Source organism: Bubalus bubalis, chromosome 12, assembly GCF_019923935.1.
Source record: "Bubalus bubalis isolate 160015118507 breed Murrah chromosome 12, NDDB_SH_1, whole genome shotgun sequence".
Classification (NCBI taxonomy): domain Eukaryota; kingdom Metazoa; phylum Chordata; class Mammalia; order Artiodactyla; family Bovidae; genus Bubalus; species Bubalus bubalis.
Window position 1 is genome coordinate 92387623 of NC_059168.1, and position 22657 is coordinate 92410279.

Below are 22657 nucleotides of genomic sequence, written 5' to 3' on the forward strand. Positions count from 1 at the left end.
TAAATAGATACATAAATAAAAAGAAAGCAGGTGGGGTAGTCATTCCAGAGGCTGTGGACATGGCAGCCTGTACAATCATGCAGATGACCCAGGGGGCCTCAAGGGGGCTGAAATGCAACTTGCTGTCTGCCCACCAAGCCTCACTCATCGAAGCTTTGTTCCAAAGAAAGGGGCACCTTTGCTGATTGGTTCAAAGGCTCCCAGGGCTAATGGAGGCCCTGTGCTGAGAGGGAGCTGAGGAAAAGGTGCAGTGCAAGTAAATTTAAGAAGGGAATGGTTACGGTGATCAGCTTAAAATGTATAGAAATATCAAATCTCTGTGCTATGTACCAGGAACTAACATAATGTTGTAACTCAATTATACTTCAAAAACAAATTCGGGGAAAAAGAGGACAGATTTGTGGTTACCACATGGACAGAGGAGCCTGGCAGGCTGCAGTCCATGGGGTAGCAAAGAGTCAGACAGGACTTAGTGACTAAGCACAGCACACAGAGCTGTGGAGGTGAAGGGTTTGGGGGAGGGAAAACTAGAATAAGGCAGCCAAAAGATACAAACTTTCAGTTATGAGGTAAATAAGTATTAGGAATGTAACCTATTACATGTTAAATATAATTAACACCATTGTGTGATATATTTAAACATTTTAGAGTAAATCCTGTGTTCTCATCACAAGAAAACATTTTTTTCTGTTTCTTTAATTTTGTACCTATCTAGGATGATGGATGTTCAGTAAATTGTTGTGCTCATCACTTTGTGATGTATGTAAATCAGATCATTATGTTGTACACAAACTTATACACTGCTTATGTCAATTATATCACAATAAAACTGGGAGGAAAAATAAATTTATTAATCCTGTAAAAAAGCGGGGGAGGGGATAATTGTTGCTTTCAAATAGTGGTGCTGGAGAAAACTCGTGAGAGTCCTCTGGATTGCAAGGAGATCAAACCGGTGAATCCTAAAGGAAATCAACCCTGAATATTCATTGGAAGGACTGATGCTGAAGCTTGAAGCTCCAGTATTTTGGCCACCTGATGCGAAGAACTGACTCATTGGAAAAGACCCTGATGCTGAGAAAGATTGAAGGCAGGAAGAACAGGGGAATACAGAGAATGAGATGGTTGGATGGCATCACCGACTCAGTGGAGATGAGTTTGAGGAAACTCCTGGAGTTGGTGATGGACAGGGAAGCCTGGCGTGCTGCAGTCCACAGGGTTGCAGAGTCAGACACAACTGAGCGACTGAATAGCAACAAAAGTCATAAGCCTTTTCAGGAGGGCAGGGAACAGACTAGAACTGTGGAGACACAAGCCTTAGAGGCAAATCCCATTAGGGCTCCCAGGCAGGGCTCTGAATGCTGTGGTGACCTCTGACTTCTCAGGAAATTCTAAAATGTGTTGGTGGAAAATCCAAGCCCTTGTGGGTCTCCTCACAGAGAAACTTCAGCTATGGCTGCAGAGGAGCAAAAAGCAGCAGAGACTCAGGGACCAGGAACACTTCCCCAAACACAAATACATCAAGAAGTACCTCTCTTTCCTTCACACACTCACCACATCTTAGAGTCAGAGTTAGTTGTTTGTTTGCTTATGATGGACTGTCTCACCCACCAGAGTCCCAGTGCCGCAGGTAATGGTGTCCTGCCCTCGTTTACCATATTCCCAGCACCCAGTCAGTGCCTGGCAGACAGTAGGCATTCAACAACCATTTTTTTGATTGATTAATGAATGAGTGAATGAATGAACTAATGAATGAATGAGCCAAACGAATGAATGAAAGAAACTGCTCAGATATTTGACGATAAGAAAATACTTAGGCAAATAATGGCAAATGTCAGTCACAGCTTTAGCCATGTAGGATAAACATCATCCTGGTGATGTAACATCAAGCAAACTGGTGCAAGCCTGGTAATCACAATGCTTAAAGACTGTTCCGAGTAAACAAGGCCTGGGAGAAGCTAGAGACAAATGAGAACAGCTGTGATGCTGGAGTCAGGAGATCTTGGTTGAAATTTTCCTCTCAGGTTTGGCAAACTCTATCCACCTGGAGGCTCTTCCTACCCCTGGTTCCAGAGATTCATCCCATTTCTAGGGGTTTCTGCTGTGAACCAGAAAGGCAGGCTAAGTCTTCCATGGTGACCTAGTATCAGTGAGAACCCTCTCTGTCCTGAGCACTCACTGTACTAAGCATTTTGCATATGTTGTGTCATTTAAGCTTCACAGCAGCCCTGGGATCAGCACATTTTACAGATGGTGAAGGAAATTGCTGCCCAGAGAAGTTATTTGCCTAAGTCACACAGCTCGTAAAGGCAAAGATACGATTCAAACTCAGGATTTTCTGACACTTACACCCAGCTCCCAAACCCACACTAACTCCCACACCAAGCCTTTGTTCACGAAACATAAGCCACATATGTTTAAACATAACTGTGTTCATATATATGTATATGTATTTATACTATTTTATATATATATGCTTCCCAGGTGGTGCTAGTGGTAAAGAACCTGTCTGCCAATGCAGGAGACATAAGAAATGCAGGTTCAATCCCTGGGTTGAGAAGATCCCCTGGAGGAAGGCATGGCAACCCACTCCAGTGTTCTTCCCTGGAGAATCCCATGAACAGAGGAGCCCGATGGGCTATGGTCCACAGGGTCACAAAGAGACACAACTGAAGCAACTTAGCACACAGTGCATGCGCACACACACACACACACACACTAATCCTCAGTGTATGTGGATTACATGAAAATTACATGCAGAGAAAATCTCTGGATTCAAAGATGTCAGTATCTTAGTCAATATATGTAAAATTCACAAAAGACTTGTATCTTGAAAATATAAGGAATTCTTTATATAACAAAGAGATGCTCAAAAATGGGAAAAGACATGGATAGTCATTCACAAAAGAAGATATCCAAATAGCCAATGAACATATAGAATTGAGAAACTTCATGGGTCATCAGGGAATTGATCATTTGAGCCACAATAGGTAAGTGGAACGGAGAAGGCAATGGCACCCCACTCCAGTACTCTTGCCTGGAAAATCCCATGGGCGGAGGAGCCTGGTAGGCTGCAGTCCATGGGGTTGCTAGGAGTCGGACACAACTGAGAGACTTCACTTTCACTTTTCACTTTCACTTTTCACTTTCATGCATTGGAGAAGGAAATGGCAACCCACTCCAGTGTTCTTGCCTGGAGAATCCCAGGGATGGGGGAGCCTGGTGGGCTGCAGTCTATGGGGTCACACAGAGTTGGACAAGACCGAAGCGACTTAGCAGCAGCAGCAGCAGGTAAGTGGAAAAGACTGACGACACCAGCACATCCTTTGGCAAAAGAAGCCAGCCATAAAGCAGTATTTTTATTTTTACATAAATTTCCAGAACTTTGTGATATTGGAAGTCAGCTTAGTTGCTACAGTTGGGAAGGAGGTTGGTGGATGTGGTTGGAAAGGGACAAAAAGAGACTTCTAGGATTCTGGTATTGCTCTATTTCTGGACCTAGTGATGGTCTCACTGATATTTTCACTTTATTATAATTCATCAACTTGTATGAGTTGGGCTTTTCTGTAGGTTATATATATTTCAATAAAAAGTTTGGATAACAAATTAAAAAAAAAAATGTCAGTATCTTAATAGTGGTTACTCTGAGCAATGGAACGAATGGTGACTGTTTCCCTCTTGATTAAACTTTTGTATATTTTCCCAGTTTTCTACAATGGCCATGCTTTGTTTTGATAACTGGAAAATGTAATCCTTAAATAAAATTTCTTGATGCTTGTTCTATTGCTTTTATAGCAAGTCCATTTCCAAGGAGAGAGCCAGGAAGGAACAGTTCAGGGGACAGAAGTGTGGGTAGCATTTACTCCCATTGGTGGTTTCTGCCCTGTTGGTATCAGAGGCTGCCACCAGGTGGCGCCTGAGGTCCGGGTTTTGAAGAGGTTGAAGGAGGAGGGGCAGAGAAGATCCCCTAGCAACAAGCATCTGAATCAAATCCAACAGCCCCCTCGCCCCACCACCACCACCACCACCACCCACCCCGGCCGGCCTCTACTTGCAAACACACACTTTTGCACCTCTATGCTTTTGCCAGTGTTGCTCGCTCTGCCTGGTTCATCCTCCCAAAGGCTTCCTGTCTGCTAAGTGAGCTGTTTATTCTTAAGGCTCAGATCCAAAATCTCCACCTCCTCCTAGACAAGGTGTGATAGAGCACCTGGGAGCACCCGAGTTCCTGGAAGGGCGAGTGAGCAATCCTAACGAGTGGACAAAAGGCTTCGTGTGCAGTTCTGGGTTGACTGCTTCCAGAATAGGTGGTTTCTTTTTGACTGACAATAATAGCCATCTTCGCTGAGGACGCCTGCATATCAAGCCCTGTTGTGTACTCCAGCACGTTACTCCTCCCAAGCAACTCTCCAGGGAGGAACGTACCATGTTCCCCCACATGACTGGGTTGGATTTTGTGTTCTTCTTTGTGACCTCAGGTAAATCTTACGACTCCTCGGTCCTTGACTTCCCTCATCTGAAAATTGGGCTGATGATAACGGTTCCTATCTCAGAGTGCTGTTGTAAAAAGTGAGTTGAAACAGAGAACTTGCATTTAGTGGCCTATGAATGTTGGTGATCATTATAGTTCCCATTTTAGAGGTGAGGGGACTGAAGCTGACCAAGAGGAAGTCAGTGACTAAGTAACAGAACTGAAGTCCAAAGTTCAGTGTGGCCAGCGCGAAGCCCAGGCTCTTTCCATTCCACCTGTCCTTTGCGCCGTCACCTCCAGGTAGGTCCTAACCCACTGAGAGGCCCTGACCTGGCCTTGTGCCCTCTGGGCTTCCGTTTGCCCCATGCCAAGTGAAGAAGTTGGCCAGGATGCTTATAAAAAGTATGACATTTTAATAAACTGGTGAAGAAGATGGTGTGGAAATGCTGGGTCTTGAGCTCCCAGCACCATGCACCATGCATCTGGGCCGTCAGCATTAAGCCTAGAGATGGATTTCCTACTTCCCTGGCTGGACTCACACACCAGCCCTTGGAGAAGAGGAGATGCACAACCCTCTACTGCAGGTAATAGAATCACGGCCAGGTCTGTGAAGCTCTAAGCCAGAAATAACGTAACTGACAATACGATGCCACCTTGCATTCTCCACATGCTTGGTGGAGACGGAGCATAAACAACACATTTCAAAATACTTTTCCTTAAAGGTCAAGAGAAGTTGAAAGCCACTGCACTCTTCTAACAACAGCCTTCGCTCCTGGAGAGCTGTCAGGGTTTAAAATATTTTATAAAGCAATCATCGGTACGCAATCAAGAGAGGTGTCTCCCCAGGTCAGAAAGTGGGGCCTGCTGGAGTGTCTCAGTGGAGTTGTGTTAGGGGAAGAACACAGTAGCGACAGTTCTAGCTTAACGCAACTTTGGAAAGCAGTGCTTAAAAAAAGAAGAAAGGAAGGAAAGAGAGGAGAGGGAAAGAAGGAAAAAAGGAAGGAAGGAAAGGGAAGGAAGGAGGAAGATAGGAAAGAGAGAGAGAGAGGAAGAGGGGGAGGGGGAAAATAACTCCCTAATATTCCCAGTGGCCTGAGATGGAAGAAATCCTTTTTCCTGGTTGGTTCAGGGATGAATTAAGGGAGGGGATTGCCTTCTGTTTTTGGAGCCCAGCTCCTTCATTTCCCATACCCCTCCATAAACAATTAGCCACCAAGACGCATATTGACTTCCATGGAAATTATCAAATGGGTTTTGAAAGAGCTTGCTGTCTTCCTGAAAGGTTGGTTATGAGAACTAGATAGGTGATTCCAGCAGCCCTATGGTCTCTTGTGTTGAACCTGAGTGTGTGTATCAGTCAGCAGAGGCTTCATATTAAGCTGCAGTGACATACATTCCCCGAATCTCAGTGACCTAACAGATAAGTCTATTTCCCACTTCATCACATATCCAGGGCAGGGGCTCTGGACCTATAATCACACCAGATCATAGTCTATCAGAAACTCCATTTCAACATGTGCTGCTCTGACCACGATGGATGGGAAGAAAGGCAATGTGGGGACCCACACACTGACTTGTAAAGCCTTTCTTGGAAGCAACGCATGAAAGCTCTGCTCATGCCGATTTGACCAGAGTAAGCATAACATCAGAGTAAGGGAAGATAGGCAGCCTTCCCATGTGTTAAGGGAGGAAAACCGGAGATGTCTAGTGAACTGTCTCATGACAACCACCATGCACCTCAGAGACAGACCAGGAACCAAACCTCAAAGGACAGTCTATGAAATCCAGGGAGCTTCTAGGGTGAGAGCAGATAAAGTGCCCAGGTACCTGCTAAGTGAAGCCGCTCAGTCGCGTCTGACTCTTTGCGACCCCAGGGACTATAGCCTACTAGGCTCCTCGGTCCATGGGATTTTCCAGGCAAGAGTACCGGAGTGGGGTGCCATTGCTACCTACTAGGCATTCAATCGGAGAAGGCAATGGCACCCCACTCCAGTACTCTTGCCTAGAAAATCCCATGGACGGAGGAGCCTGGTAGGCTGCAGTCCATGGTGTCGCTGAGGGTCAGACATGACTGAGCGACTTCACTTTCACTTTTCACTTGCATGCTTTGGAGAAGGAAATGGCAACCCACTCCAGTGTTCTTGCCTTGAGAATCCCAGGGACGGGGGAGCTGCCATCTATGGGGTCACACAGAGTCAGACACGACTGAAGCGACTAGCAGTAGCAGCAGGCATTCAATCAGATCAGATCAGATCAGTCGCTCAGTCGTGTCCGAATCTTTACGACCCTATGAATCGCAGCACGCCAGGCCTCCCTGTCCATCACCAACTCCTGGAGTTCACTCAGACTCACGTCCATTGAGTCAGTGATGCCATCCAGCCATCTCATCCTCTGTTGTCCCCTTCTCCTCCTGCCCCCAATCCCTCCCAGCATCAGAGTCTTTTCCAATGAGTCAACTCTTCGCATGAGGTGGCCAAAGTACTGGAGTTTCAGCTTTAGCATCATTCCTTCCAAAGAAATCCCAGGGCTGATCTCCTTCAGAATGGACTGGTTGGATCTCCTTGCAGTCCAAGGGACTCTCAAGAGTCTTCTCCAACACCACAGTTCAAAAGCATCAATTCTTGGGCACTCAGCCTTCTTCACAGTCCAACTCTCACATCCATACATGACCACAGGAAAAACCATAGCCTTGACTAAATAAAGCCTAACCTGGTCCCAAAAGGATGCTGATGGAAGAATAAACATCTTAAAGGTCTTAAAGGTAATTTAGCCTAAATTTCTGAATCAGAAATGGGGAAGGAGAAAGAGGAAGGGATAGATGGGGAGTGGGGAAAGCAGGGGAGATTCTTCTCACCTGCCCTCTCCAAGCAGCAAAGCCCTGCATTGAGGGGAAACCCCTGCTGTTACACTCCTGGTAGGAAAGAAAAAGTACCACTCCATCGTCCACTGATTTAGCAACAGGTGTCCCATAGGAGGGGTCTTTTCCTCAAAGGCCCAGGCTCCCAGGGGCAACATGGGTGCTCCACACAGAGTTTAGAGCTGGGCGTCTCCTTGACAGTTCCATCTGTAGATTCCATTAATCAGACAGGTCTCAATTCTGGCTGGGTCTTAGGTTCAGAGCAAGGGGATCAGCAGTCACTTGGAACTGCTTTTGACTAACTCAGCTGCCTTGACCTGACAGGTAGAGAGGATCCACAGCTGTAGTTAGCGCCATTTCTACAGAAGTAGACACGACCATGGTGCACAGTTACACGGATGACCCCAATGAACAGATCAAGTAACGGACATATGGCTTACTTTGGCCAATGAAATGTTAGGACGGATGATGTGAGCAAACGTCCAAGAGGGTCTTCCACACTAGGACTAGTCTCCTTGGAATGGCCCCTGATGGATGCCAGGGCCACGCTCTAAAGATGCTCAGGCAAGACTGCAGAGTGATGAGAGGCCACGTGGAGAGACCCTCAAGGGCGAGAAGCCCCAGCTGGGCTCCCAGCGGAATGCAGCCACTGAGGGTCCTCAGCTACACTGCACGGAGCACAAGAACATCCCAGCAGAGCTCAGTCAGTCCTCTGACCAGGAAATCAGTCAATTCTCATTATTTTAAGCAACTTTGTTATAAGGTCATTTATCAGCCCTGAGTGCTCACGCCTTATTTTTGGAGGGTGAGGCAGGTAAGATTCCTGCTGCTCCCGTGCCTAGCTCTGAGACACCTGTCGAGTAAGTGGTTTAGTTTTCCTATTGGCAAAGCCGGGATGGCCTCATTGCCCACATCCCAGGGCCAGAGGGGGGGATCCAGAGACGTAGAGTGAGTGCCCTTTTTCTCTCGGCACTCAAAAACATCACCTGTTGATGTGATTCTCAAGGGTTCACGGCCTCTGCAGGAGAAGCTGCCCCTCCTGGAATAAACCTGAGATCTAAGTAGAAGAGGAGATGAGGGCCCAGCCTTCTGACTTGATGGAAGGAGAGAGAGAAGAGGAGGGATGGGCAGGGTGGGCTTCCTGGAGGTGGCAGCCTTGAAGCTCAGCCTTGAAGGGTGGGTGGAGGTGTATCAGGAGACCTGTAGTGTGATCTCTGGGGGTTGGTGTGGGCTGGAGTCCTCCAGCCAAGCCCCTCTCCCTTCTGCCCTTCTGGACTCAGCCCCCCTCCTCCACAGGAGAAAGAGAGAAGGCTTATCAGGTACGGGGACCCTGTGGGGTGGTACCCGACTCAGCTGGGTCTGTGGACATCAAGACTGGGGCCAGTGATGCAGAGCTGACTGGGAGGCATCCCAGGCTGCCTCTATCTGTAGGAGTCTGTGGGGAAGGGGCTTCTCTCCTCCGCTCTCAGCCTCCCCCCAATGCTGGCTCCCTCTCCCCTCCTTCCTAGCTCTATAAGATTCTCCCCAGCCTGGAGTTGAATAGACCTCCCCAAAGTCTCTGTTCTCTTTCCTTAAGCCTGCTCTGCTGCTCACGGGCTAGCTGGGGAGACAACACCGGAGGGAGACAGAGGGGCTCTGCGTGATGCCTAAGGCGGGGGCCACTGGCTGCCCTACCAGCATGTACAGGCCCCAGGGCTGCCCTTCTGCTGGCCCCGCATGGCCCCCTCCACCCTGTTCTTGCTTCATCGGCAGCTGTGACTTGGGGCTCCATCTGGTGTTTGGGGCCGTGAGGGGAGAATTATCAGTCTGGCTCTTGGGCCTGTACCCCCAGTCTGATTCTATCAATCCTTCAGCACAGGGGTTCCCAGGACCTAATGCCTGATGACCTGAGGTGGAGCTGATGGAATAATAATAGAAATTAAGTACACAATACATGTAATGCACTTTAATCATCCCGAAGCCATCCCTCCCCCACCCATCCATGGAAAAATTGTCTTTCCTGAAACCGGTTCCTGGTGCCAAAAGGGTTGGGGACCGCTGCCAGCCCCCCCACATCCTCCACCCTCCCACCAGCACCCAGGTTTCTCCGAGGCAGCCTTCAGGTGCTTGGCCTGCTGGAATCCCATTAGAACAGCCTCGGGGGAAGTGGAGTCCCCTCAATCGATATTTACAATCACAGTAGAGCTCAGTACTGAGAGCCAGGGAAAAGCAAACTCTGAACTGAGCCAAAGCTCACAGCTGTCCCAGGAGGGCAGAGTTCCTTCTCTTTCTCTTCTACAGATGAGCATCCCGAGGTTCTCATGAATCATTCATTCGTCCACATTATGATGAAGGCATGGGGACGTCGTGGCCACCAGGCAGGCAGGGCCTCTGCCCTGAGAGGAGCCCAGGGACACTGAGGGAGTCATTCTTAGCATGAGGAGGAGGGTAGATGGAGGGGAGGGGTCCAAGAAGTCTGCACAGCAGGCAACCGAGAAGCTGAGATGTGAAGGAGGAGGACTGGGAGACAAAAGGCAGGGCAGAGAAGCAGCTCAGGTTAGCATTCACCCACCACGGATCAGAGCCATGACTAGACCCACTGGCCTCCGCTTCCAGTGCTCTTCCCAGGGATCATGCGGCCGCACCAGCTGCCCACATGGCCAGGCCTTAGGCCTAGGAGGGCTTCCTAGAGGAGGTGACACGTAAGCTGGATCTTAGAAGATGGGTAGGAGTTTGCCAGTCAGAGGGCTGTCCCTGCAGAAGAAGTAAGGTGTGCAAAGGCCCAGAGATGAAAGTGTGATGAGCATTTTGAGGGCCTCACCCTGGGGAGGTGAGTGAAGGAAGGGGATATGTCAGGCAGGGAGTCTCTCTCAACCCCTGTGGCTTCATCAAGTCGAGGACGAACCCTGAAGAGACCAGAGAGAACCAGGCAGGAGGAAACACTGGAATTGAGAAGGGGAGTGAGGCTCCACGCCAGGCCTGCCCGTGGGGAGGGGACCGGCTGTTAGCAATCCAGTGCCCATGGCTCCTCCGTTTATCCCCCAGGATCTCTCAGAAACTGATTAGCAATTGTTCCTCCAGCTTCTTAAGAGGCCAGGGGATTGCAGGGAGGGTGCCTGGAGAAAGGCCAGGCTTCAAGAGAAGGGTCCAGATGAAACTTGGGAGGCAGAGGAGACCCTTCTGAACCCACCTCTGACCCTCCAAGCTCCCTCCCTTTCCAACCAGAGCTGGGAGAAGGGGAGGGAAAACAATTCCTAAAAATATGGAAACAAACTGAAGCACATTCTGAGGCAGAGGCGATTAAAACCCCAGAGACGGAGGATGAAGAGGCCAGTGGGGGGAAAAAAAATCCTCGGATCATCAGACAGACAGACCTGAATTTTCTCTCAGGGCACACATCCTGTGTGACTTCAGGCCAGCAGCCTAACCTCTCTGAGCCTCACATTCCTGGCAGAGTGGTTGAGAGGTCTGGGGGGACAATGCTGGCACCGTGGTTGGCAAACAGTTGTCCTTGTTCAGTCGCTAAGTCACATCTAACTCTTTCCACCCCATGGACTATAGCCCGCAAAGCTCTTCTCTCCTCCACTTTCTCCCAGAGTTTGCTCAAACTCATGTCTATGGAGTCAGTGATGCTATCTAACTATCTCATCCTTCTCCTTTTGCCTCCAATCTTTCCCAACATCAGGGTCTTTTCTAATGAGTCGGCTCTTCGCATCAGGTGGCCTAAGTATTCGCACTTCAGCTTCAGCGTCTGTCCTTCCAAAGAGTTGATTTCCTTTAGGATTGACTGGTTTGATCTCCTTACTGTCCAAGGGACTCTCAAGTCTTCTCCAGCACTACAACACAAACAGTAGCTGCTCGGTAAGGGGCTTCCCAGGTGGCATTAGTGGTAAAGGATCCATCAGCCAATGTAGGAGACACAAGAGACGTGGGTTCGATTCCTGGGTCGGGAAGATCCCCTGGGAGAAGGGGATGGCAACCCACCCCAATATTCTTGCCTGGAGAATCCCATGGACAGAAGAGCCTGGTGAGATGCCATCCACAGGGTCCCAAAGGGTCTAACACAGCTGAAGCCACTTAGCATACAAAAGCTCAGTAAATGCATAATGTAAGTGACTGGGGGAACTCAATCGGATCAGATCAGATCAGATCAGTCTCTCAGTCGTGTCCGACTCTTTGAGACCCCATGAATCGCAGCACGCCAGGCCTCCCTGTCCATCACGAACTCCCGGAGTTCACTCAGACTCACGTCCATCAGGTCAGTGATGCCATCCAGCCATCTCATCCTCTGTCGTCCCCTTCTCCTCCTGCCCCCAATCCCTCCCAGCATCAGAGTCTTTTCCAATGAGTCAACTCTTCGCATGAGGTGGCCAAAGTACCGGAGTTTCAGCTTTAGCATCATTCCTTCCAAAGAAATCCCAGGGCTGATCTCCTTCAGAATGGACTGGTTGGATCTCCTTGCAGTCCAAGGGACTCTCCAGAGTCTTCTCCAACACCACAGTTCAAAAGCATCAATTCTTGGGCGCTCAGCCTTCTTCACAGTCCAACTCTCACATCCATACATGACCACAGGAAAAACCATAGCCTTGACTAGACGGACCTTTGTTGGCAAAGTAATGTCTCTGCTTTTGAATATGCTATCTAGGTTGGTCGTAACTTTCCTTCCAAGGAGTAAGTGTCTTTTAATTTCATGGCTGATGTCACCATCTGCAGTGATTTTGGAGCCCAGAAAAATAAAGTCTGACACTGTTTCCACTGTTTCCCCATCTATTTCCCATGAAGTGGTGGGACCAGATACCATGATCTTCGTTTTCTGAAGGTTGAGCTTTAAGCCAACTTTTTCACTCTCCTCTTTCACCTTCATCAAGAGGCTTTGGAGTTCTTCTTCACTTTCTGCCATAAGGGTGGTGTCATCTGCATATCTGAGGTTATTGATATTTCTCCCAGAAATCTTGATTCCAGCTTGTGTTTCTTCCAGTCCAGCATTTCTCATGATGTACTCTGCATAGAAGTTAAATAAACAGGGTGACAATATACAGCCTTGACGAACTCCTTTTCCTATTTGGAACCAGTCTGTTGTTCCATGTCCAGTTCTAACTGTTGCTTCCTGACCTGCATACAAATTTCTCAAGAGGCAGATCAGGTGGTCTGGTATTCCCATCTCTTTCACAATTTTCCAGTTTATTGTGCTCCACACTGTCAAAGGCTTTGGCATAGTCAATAAAGCAGAAATGGATGCTATTCTGGAATTCTCTTGCTTTTTCCATGATCCAGCAGATGTTGGCAATTTGATCTCTGGTTCCTCTGTCTTTTCTAAAACCAGCTTGAACATCAGGAAGTTCACGGTTCACATATTGCTGAAGCCTGGCTTGGAGAATTTTGAGCATTACTTTACTAGCATGTGAGATGAGTGCAATTGTGCGGTAGTTTGAGTATTTTTTGGCATTGCCTTTGGGATTGGAATGAAAACTGCCCTTTTCCAGTCCTGTGGCCACTGCTGAGTTTTCCAAATTTGCTGGCATATTGAGTGCAGCACTTTCACAGCATCATCTTTTAGGATTTGGAATAGCTCCACTGGAATTCCATCACCTCCCCTAGCTTTGTTCATAGTGATGCTTTCTAAGGTCCACTTGACTTCACATTCCAGGATGTCTGGCTCTAGGTGAGTGATCACACCATCGTGATTATCTGGGTCGTGAAGATCTTTTTTGTACAGTTCTTCTGTGTATTCTTGCCATCTCTTCTTAATATCTTCTGCTTCTGTTAGGTCCATACCATTTCTGTCCTTTATCGAGCCCATCTTTGCATGAAATGTTCCTTTGGTATCTCTGATTTTCTTGAAGAGATCCCTAGTCTTACCCATTCTGTTGTTTTCCTCTATTTCTTTGCATTGATCGCTGAAGAAGGCTTTCTTATCTCTTCTTGCTATTCTTTGGAACTCTGCATTCAGATGTTTATATCTTTCCTTTTCTCCTTTGCTTTTCGCTTCTCTTCTTTTCACAGCTATTTGTAAGGCCTCCCCAGACAGCCATTTGGCTTTTTTGCATTTCTTTTCCATGGGGATGGTCTTGATCCCTGTCTCCTGTACAATGTCATGGACCTCATTCTATAGTTCATCAGGCACTCTATCAGATCTAGGCCCTTAAATCTATTTCTCACTTCCACTGTATAATCATAAGGGATTTGATTTAGGTCATACATGAATGGTCTAGTGGTTTTCCCTACTTTCTTCAATTTCAGTCTGAATTTGGCAATAAGGAGTTCATGGTCTGAGCCACAGTCAGCTCCTGGTCTTGTTTTTGCTGACTGTATAGAGCTTCTCAATCTTTGGCTGCAAAGAATATAATCAATCTGATTTCAGTGTTGACCATCTGGTGATGTCCATGTATAGAGTCTTCTCTTGTGTTGTTGGAAGAGGGTGTTTGTTATGACCAGTGCATTTTCTTGGCAAAACTCTATTAGTCTTTGCCCTGCTTCATTCCATATTCCAAGGCCAAATTTGCCTGTTACTCCAGGTGTTTCTTGACTTCCTACTTTTGCATTCCAGTCCCCTATAATGAAAAGGACATCCTTTTTGGGTGTTAGTTCTAAAAGGTCTTGATAGAACCGTTCAACTTCAGCTTCTTCAGCGTTACTGGTTGGGGCATAGACTTGGATTCCTGTGATATTGAATGGTTTGCCTTGGAAACGAACAGAGATCATTCTGTTGTTTTTGAGATTGCATCCAAGTACTGCATTTCGGACTCTTTTGTTGACCATGATGGCCACTCCATTTCTTCTGAGGGATTCCTGCCCACAGTAGTAGATATAATGGTCATCTGAGTTAAATTCACCCACTCCAGTTCATTTCAGTTTGCTGATTCCTAGCATGTCGACATTCACTCTTGCCATCTCTTGTTTGACCATTTCCAATTTGCCTTGATTCATGGACCTGACATTCCAGGTTCCTATGCAATATTGCTCTTTACAGCATCGGACCTTGCTTCTATCACCAGTCATATCCACAGCTGGGTATTTTTTTTGCTTTGGCTTCATCCCTTCATTCTTTCTGGAGTTATTTCTCCACTGATCTCCAGTAGCATATTGGGCACCTACTGACCTGGGGAGTTTCTCTTTCAGTATCCTATCATTTTGCCTTTTCATACTGTTCATGGGGTTCTCAAGGCAAGAATACTGAAGTGGTTTGCCATTCCCTTCTCCAGTGGACCACATTCTGTCAGATCCCCCATTGAGTTCCCCCAGTCTCTTATATTATGCATTTACTTAGCTCAGTAAATGCATAATGTAAGAGACTGGGGGAACTCAATGGCTATCTGCATCTTCAAATTTCAGCAGGGCTGTCCTGGGGAGAGACAGCCCCGATGGGGAAGAGGTGTGGAGAGAGGGCGGGGCTGGCTCAGCACTACAGACAGGAGAGGACAGCCTCCATCACCCCCAAGACACTCAGGAGCAGAGGCCCTTTGCAGTCTTGACTTGACCCTCCTGGGGCCAGCATCCCAGGCATGGTCCACAGCTCCGCTGGGGCAGGGGTGCGACCCAGCCCGTGCTCCCCTGCCTCTGCAGGGCTTCCCTTCCCCTCCCGTTCCCAGCTCCGCCCCCTCCTTGGGTGTGTCCCCACGGCCGCCCCTCCCACATCTCTCTTTGTCTTCTCTGTCTCTGCCTGCTTTACAGTGGTCCTATCCACTCATCTCTCCCTTGCTCGGGGTGTCTGTTTCTGCCTTTTTTCTGCCGCAGGATCTGTTTCTCGTGTTTCCACTTTTGCTTTTTGTCATCTGTTCCACCAGAAACAGAAACTGCCCGAGTCTAAGGATTGGAAAATGGCAACTTTGTCCAACGTGTTCCACTCCCGTCGTCCCGGCCCCTGCGGCGTCTCTGATGTTGGGTGGAGGGTGGACCACCCCGGACCCGTAGGCTGTGGGGGCCGGGCCTGGCTAAGAACAGAGGCCACGCCCTCCTGGATAAGACCGCTTCCTACAGTGCTGCCGTGTGCCCGACACCTTGTGAACTAGCAGTGTCGGGTTATGAAGTCCTATGCACTTGAACTCAGTTCCCCTCTTCCTGCCCTTGCTCTGGGTCCTCCCCCCTTTCAGATAATCCCCAGGTCTCTGAACCAAGGACCTTTTGCAGTGCCTGCCTCCCTGGCTACCCATCCTCCGTGGCCACAGAGGGCTCCCACCAGGAGGAGCCGGGCTCCCCAGACAGGCTATCCCCTCTCCCCCTCCTGTCTTGGCATTTTCCGGCTTTTCCACTGGCCTTCCTGCCACTTTTTGGCCCTCAAAGCCCAGCTCCAATGGCCTTTCCTCAGCAAACAAATGCGTCATTCTAGGCTCTGTGCTCCCCCAACCCTGGTCATCCTTCAACATGACCTTGAATCCTCTGCCTTGTCTCCTGGTCTGCCTCCCAGCAGCTCCTCGTTTCTGGGGCCGCACAAGGAAGCAGCCCCAGCAGGCAGATGAGCCCACCAGATCCTGCAGGGGTCTGTCTGCAGCTGCCCACCCCTGCCAGCCAGCCCAGGACAGAGGCTTCAGGCCAGCCTCCTGGGGTACCTAGCCAGACTCCTTGAGAGACAAGGACATCTCTCCGGCAGCTGCCCAGCCAGGGACCTCAAGGGCTGATCTTTGGCCAGTAGCAGTCCCAGCCTCTTCAAAGCTGTCTCTGGAGACCCTACAGATGTCTTGTACCAATGAAAGAAAGAAAGAAAGTGAAATTGCTCAATCGTGTCCGACTCTTTACAACCCCGTGGACTGTAGCCTACCAGGCTCCTCCATCCATGGGATTCTCCAGGCAAGAATACTTGCCTGGGTTGCCATTTCCTTTTCCAGGGAATCTTCCCAACCCAGGGATGAAACCTGGGTCTCCCACATTGCAAGCAGATGCTTTACCCTCTGAGCCACCAGGCGTCTCTGGGAGCAAAATACCACTCTTGTGCAGTGTGCATCAGCCTTCAAATGATGGGTCAGAGGCGCTGGCTGGAGTGGGTGGGGTTGCTGAGGGTGGGGCTCCCCCCATGTATCATGTGAGCCTCGCCTCTTGGTGGTGTCTGCCAGCTGGCCATCTCAGAGGGGCAGGGGTTGTGGGGCAAAAGCAGGGCCGGGAGGCCTCAAAGCTGGGACCCAGTCCTGCAGTTCCAGACCTTGGGCTGCGTGACCCTCTTGTTTCAGAGCCCGCTCCCGTCCAGGACTCAGACAGGATGCCCCGAGGGGCAGCAGAGCAGGGCAGTCATGGCCACCACCTTGCACCACCCCCCTCCCTTCCAGGCTTGGGCTCAGACTTCTTAGTGGGATTACTACATCAGACTAAAGGAAATCAGTCCTGAATATTCATTGGAAGGACTGATGTTGAAACTGAAACTCCAATACTTTGGCCACCTGATGTGAAGAACTCATTTGAAAAGACCCTGATGCTGGGAAAGATTGAAGGTGGGAAGAGAAAGGGATGACAGAGGATGAGGTGGTTGGATGGCATCACCGACTCAATGGACATGAATTTGAGTAAACTCCAGGAGCTGGTGATGGGCAGGGAGGCCTGGTGTGCTGCAGTCCATGGGGTCACAAAGAATCGGACATGACTGAGCAACTGAATTGAACTGAACTGAAATCAGACTAAAGCCTCTCAGCCTCAACCTTCTTGCCATCAGGGGATGGAGGCTGGACTCCTTTCCCCTGTGGAGACCTGACCTATGTAAGGACAGAGGTCACACCCTCCTGGGTAAGACCGGGGGGACTGTCTTCTGCTTCATAGGGTATTTAGCAGCATCCCTGTAGCACCCTCTGAGATATGACAACCACATGAATGTCTCCAAACATTAACTAATGTCCCCCAAGGGTAAAAGGACCCCTGGCTGACAATGTCTGCCCTTGACAAGTCTATCCATTTCCTTTACCCTCTGTTTCCTGATACGTAAAAGGGGAATTAACAGTGGTCCAGGAGAAAAGCTAACTTGCATTAAGTGCTCACCAAATATGTTCAAAGTTACTATGAGTTTTAGGTTTTAATTCATTGAATCCTCACTGTAGCCTTAAGGGTGGGCTTTATTCTCTCCATCTTACAGGAAAGGAGATAAAGGCATTCAGAGTCTGAGTAGCAGCCCCCCAACCCAGGGTTGTACAGCTAAGTGGCAGATTTGAGCAAGGCTGCTTGACTTGCAACCCTGGGCTCATAACCAGCAGGGCAAATTTCAGGCTGAACCAGGTAATCCGTGGAGAGTGCGTCGCACTATATCTGGAATGTCTGAGCTCTCAGTAAACGCTATCACTGGCCTGCGGTATCTCCAGTTGATTCTGAGACAACTAAGAGTTACTCAGTCACGACTCTGCACCGAGTTACCACTCTTCATCCTGTGAGGAAGAACATTCTCTCTCCAGGTTGCTGAGGGCAAGTGGAGACTCAGAGAGGGGCAGGGCGTGGGCCAGGGTCACACTGCGAGGTGCAGGGCAGCCTGCCTCAGCGTGGCTGGTGGCCGGACCCAGGATGCACGGGACAGGCTCTCCCCTCCTTGGCCAGAGCCGTCAGGAGGAGGGAGGTGGGCAGAGTGGCAAAGGTGCCCTCCCTCCCCTCCCTTTGTGTTAAACCAAACTTTCCAGGCTGTGCAGTATTCAAAACCAGCTGCGGTTAGTTACCAACACTTAGAAACCATCAAAATGTTGAGATTTCACATTAAAATCTGTATTTACTGCTTTTCTCTGAAAAGATTGTTTAAGTGGTAGTTTACCGGTACAGGTGATAAGAGCAGGCGCTGTGAAGTCAGACCATGTGGATTCCGATCCCACCTCCGCCACTGATTTGCTGCGTGTCCTTGAATTACTTAACCTCCCTGTGCTGTGGTTTCCTCATCTGTATAATGGGGATTATGATAGTGCTTGCCTTGGGATTGCCATGAAGACTACATGAGAAGATGCTTACATATCACTCACTTCTTTAGGACAGCCCTAGGAATTCTCTAGGCTTCCCTGGTGGCTCAGATGGTAAAGAGTCTGCCTGCAATGTGGGAGACCTGGGATCGATCCCTGGGTCGGGAAGATCTCCTGGAGAAGGAAATGGCAACCCACTCCAGTATTCTTGCCTGGAAAATCCCATGGATGGAGGAGTCTGGTGGGCTACAGTCCATGGGGTTGCAGAGAGTCAGACACGACTGAGTGACTAACACTTTCACTCTTTTCAGGAATTCCCTGGCGGGTCAGTGGTTAGGACTCGGTGTTTTCACTGCTGGGGCCCAGGTTCAATTCCTGGTCAGAGAACTAAGATCCCACGAGCCATGCAGTGCACCCACTCCCCCCGCCCCCAAAAAGAAAAAGGTCTATACACAAAAGAAGCATTTAAGATGTTAGCTGTTATTGTTTTTATCATTGTTTGCCAGTGTTAGCATCAGGCAATGCTGACTCCGCATTCTCCCTCAGGCATCGCAGCAAAAAACAGTCACCACTGAATTATGCTGCCCAAGAGATGGGGAGTGAGATTTTCCATTACCTGCAGCTCCCCACAACACAAACCCCAAGCTGAGGCCCTTAAAAGGGCACTGTATAGGGGCCTGACTCTTGGTTGCCAAGTGAGTCTGGATGGTCACTGTGTCTGTCTGGGCCACAGTTTCCCCTTTCATAAACAGGAGCACAGAACCTGGAAAACTGACAGAAACCAGACACAGAAGGCCACACAGGGTACGGTACCCTTGGAGCGTGATGTCCTGAAAAGGCAAATCCATAGAGACAGTCAGATGAGTGACTGCCCAGGGCTGGGGGATGGGGAGTGACTCTCAAGGGTACAGGGTTTCTTATGGGGCAGAGAAAATGTTCAGGAACCAGACAGAACCAGAAAGAATTCACATAACCCTGCAAATATACTAAGAAGCATGGGATTGTGTACTTTAAAATGCTGAGTTTTATGGTAGGTGAATTCTATCTCAATTTCTAATGTTCCAAAAGGGGAGTGCCAAGGCTCGCCTGGTATGAGGTTTGATGGGATCAAGTGAGAAATGGGCTACAAAGCACCAGGCCCCAAATGGGGACATTCCAAGTACCCCGGCCACAGCTGGCTTGGCCCCCTTCTTGGAACTGGGGGCTGGGGGCTTCTGACCTCTTGCCTGGATTTCTTTTCTTCCCTCCTAGAATTCTGTGTGGTCAGGATCTGGCTGGAGTCTTTTTACCTTTGGAGGCCAAGGCCACAGTCAGTCTTGACTCTGGTCAAGGACCGTGAGCAGGGCAGGGCTGGCCAGCTTCCCTGCAGGTCACAACTGCCCTCATGCCCTGAGGACCCCCCATTCCCATGGAGAACTCAGGTAGCCCCTAATGATCCTGCCCTCTCTGCGCTGGGCCTGGGTCTGTTCATTTCCTGAGTGGGAGGCTGGGACCTCACAACTCTTAGGGGCATGGCCTGGCGCTTCTCATATCTCCCATCTCTCTGCAGAGGCCAGAGCTGCCAAAGGATGAGGGCTCGGCCCTACGGCCGCGTGATCCCATCCACAGGTCTGGAGGCCCCTCAGCTGAGCCTCAGCCCCTGACCTGCCTGGGCTCAGCTCCCACCTGGCCTGGTGGCTGCCATGTGTAGCTCATGCTTTACATCTCCCCGTTCTCCAGAATCTTCCATGCATGCCACGACTCCCTGGACCTGGAGACTTTTGACTACATCACCCAATATGTCCCTCAAGACACCCTCCATCATCATGTCTTCCAAGAAAAAGGTGAAGCTCCCTCCCCCAGGCCTATACACACCTACCTATGTCCACGCTTTCGTGTTCACTGATCTAGGCCTGTGTGTGTGTGTGTGTGTGTGTGTCTGCACTACTGTAGCCCCGCTGTTTACACTTGCCTCAGCCTGAGGGGCTGTGCTCCTAATGCCTGCCCCTACATCGGTGTACATAGTCTGTTTCGTCTGCACGGAGTCTGCCAGCCCTCACCGGCACCCTCTGCACGTGGCAGACCAGACCAGCGACACGCCATGGATGTTCAAACACACACAACTCCAGCATCACCAGGACCAGCAAGACCAGCAGTGCTCCCAGGCTCCAGGGGGTCCCAGATCCTGGAGGGCCCAGACAAGCTGTTGGCTTCAACTGCCTCAAGGTATTCAAGGCAGGTGGGCAGGTGCGGCTGGGAGGCTGCCCACAGGTGGGTGGCGTCTAGGCATAGGGATAAGGAGGTGCTTCCGGTCTGAAGAGCATGGAGTTCACAACCCTCCTCCCTCCTGAGCCTCTCCCAGCACCTGCCTCTCTCCTCTCTATGGGGAACCTGCCTCTCTCCTCTCTATGGGGCACCTGCCATGGCTCCAAACCCTCAGTCTCGCTCCAACAGCAGCAGATGCAGAAGACTGAGGCACGCGGGACAGTGGCTAATGGGCAGATGAGCAGGGTGGGTGGGTACCATCCTACTGACTCAGGCCTGACTGGCCATGGCCCCTGAGGTCAGCTCCTGAGGCCCAGCTAAGCACAGACATAGTGGCCTCCTCATGCATTGAGACAGGAAGCCCAAGCTCCTGCTTATTTGCACACTTGTGGCTTGGCACTCTGCATCCCTGCTCACATTCCAATAATACCCAACTACCCCATTTTTCAGGGAAAGAAACTGAGACACAGAGAGCTCCAGATCGCCCTGCAGGATCTGGGAAATAGAGTCCTTAATGCAGAAGGCTGGGCCGAGGAGTGACCTGCTCTCATGCTGCCCCCTTGTGGTCCGAGAAGGGACTGCAGCCAGCTGCTCAGTCTCTCAGCTATTTGCCTGCAATGGGTCCACCAATGTATTGGTCTACTTTTCTCCCTCCCAGGCCACCTCCCGTCAAACCCCACCCTGGGGCACCATCTACACCCTGTTTCTCAGTCTGGAGGAGCCTTGAGGTCAAAGGGCACTCCTGTTTCTCCATGCCAGGCTGGCCCCTATAGGGGGGCCTTGTTGCTGAATGAGGGGTTGCAACAGAGCCCACGTGAAAGCCCCACTGCCACGTCTGGGGCACATCCTCAGTCCTCACCTCTTTGCCTCCTCTGATCACACTCTCTTTCTTGAATTCTGTCTCCTTGGCCCTGATGGAGAGAGGCTCTCCTGGTTTTCTTCCCACCTCCCCGACTGTTCCCTCTTGGATTTGGGGAGCCTTTTGTTCCCCTCTGTCCCTGAGCCTCTGACTCCCATCTCTTACCTGGACTTGGAGCTGGACCACCCAGCAGACAGGCAGGTAGGTAGACAGCCTCACGGTGCCATCAGACCAGCAGCCCCAAAAAGGAAGACTTGGAGGAAAATTTCTGTTTCAACTGCCTTTATGAATGCATCCATTTGGTGATGATGACATCTTAATAATACCTGTAAGTGCTATGTTTTACAATTTAGCATCCTTCTTTTTCTAACAGAGATAGGACGAAGGCCCCATCTGAGTGACCTTATCTATTTGTTACTTTCAATCACCTGTCAACAACCTTCCAGCTCCCAGGATGTCACCAGACCTGATTCCAACTGCCTCCCGGACTTCTCTAAATGTCCCCAGGCTCTCAGCCTCACCAGATTCAAACCATTCTCATCATCTCTCCCCCAACCCCTAACCAGCGCTGATATCCCCCAAGGTGACTTCACCATCATGCTCACTTCCTCCGGTTCCCTCCCACCACGGCCAATCCCTCAGCAAAAACTGCTGGCTCAATCTCCTTAACAGCTCTGGCATCTTCATCCTTACCACCCCACAGCTGCTCCTGACCTGGTCCAGGCCACCACTGTGCCTCCCGACTGGCTCTCCCACCCCAGCTTCGTCTCATTAGCTGGCTCTCACATGCCCATCTGATCATGTTGCTTCCTTGTCTGAGCCTGTCCCTGGATCCCTGAAACCCCCAAATAAAGCATTGGTATCTCCAATGCTCTCAGAACTGGTCTTGAAGCTCCATAAGATGTGGCCTTGTCACCCCGTGACCTCATCTCCCTTCATCCATGATCTCATATTGCTGCTCCATGTGCTGAGAAGTTCTCAAAGTTTAATAGCTACTGAATAACTGAACAGGAGGGTGTCTGGACTGGGTGGGGGTGGGAAAAGCCTGGACATATCATCCCAAGCAGGTGATGACTTCCACAGTTGTCTATTCTGCCACTTAAGGCCACCATCAGGTCACCAATCTTCAGGGGGCTCTAGCTCAGCTTGTACACCTCCAATGATGGGGAGCTCCCTTCCTCTTCACCTTGCTAAATGGGTCCTATGTTAGCAAGCTCTGCTCCTGGAGTACCTGGGGATAGGGGCAGGGAACTGGAACTGTACAAACCCTCATCCTCAGGGGCATTTACATGCTTCTTCCTCCCTGGGAGTCCCAGTTCCTTGGGTCTGGGTGAGCCCCATAACAGCTCAGCTGTGGCTCTAGTCAGTCTGGGTCTTACAGAGAGATGATCATAAAGGCC

At 49.8% G+C, this 22657-nt stretch overlaps 1 long non-coding RNA gene across 1 annotated transcript; it reads left to right on the plus strand.

The window, feature by feature from the left end:
- Nucleotides 1-19549: 19549 nt before the first annotated feature.
- LOC123328733 lies at nucleotides 19550-22106 on the plus strand. The gene is made up of 2 exons (XR_006543763.1): nucleotides 19550-20359; nucleotides 21631-22106. It is a non-coding gene; the product is annotated as an uncharacterized LOC123328733 (long non-coding RNA).
- The last annotated feature ends 551 nt before the right edge of the window (nucleotides 22107-22657 follow it).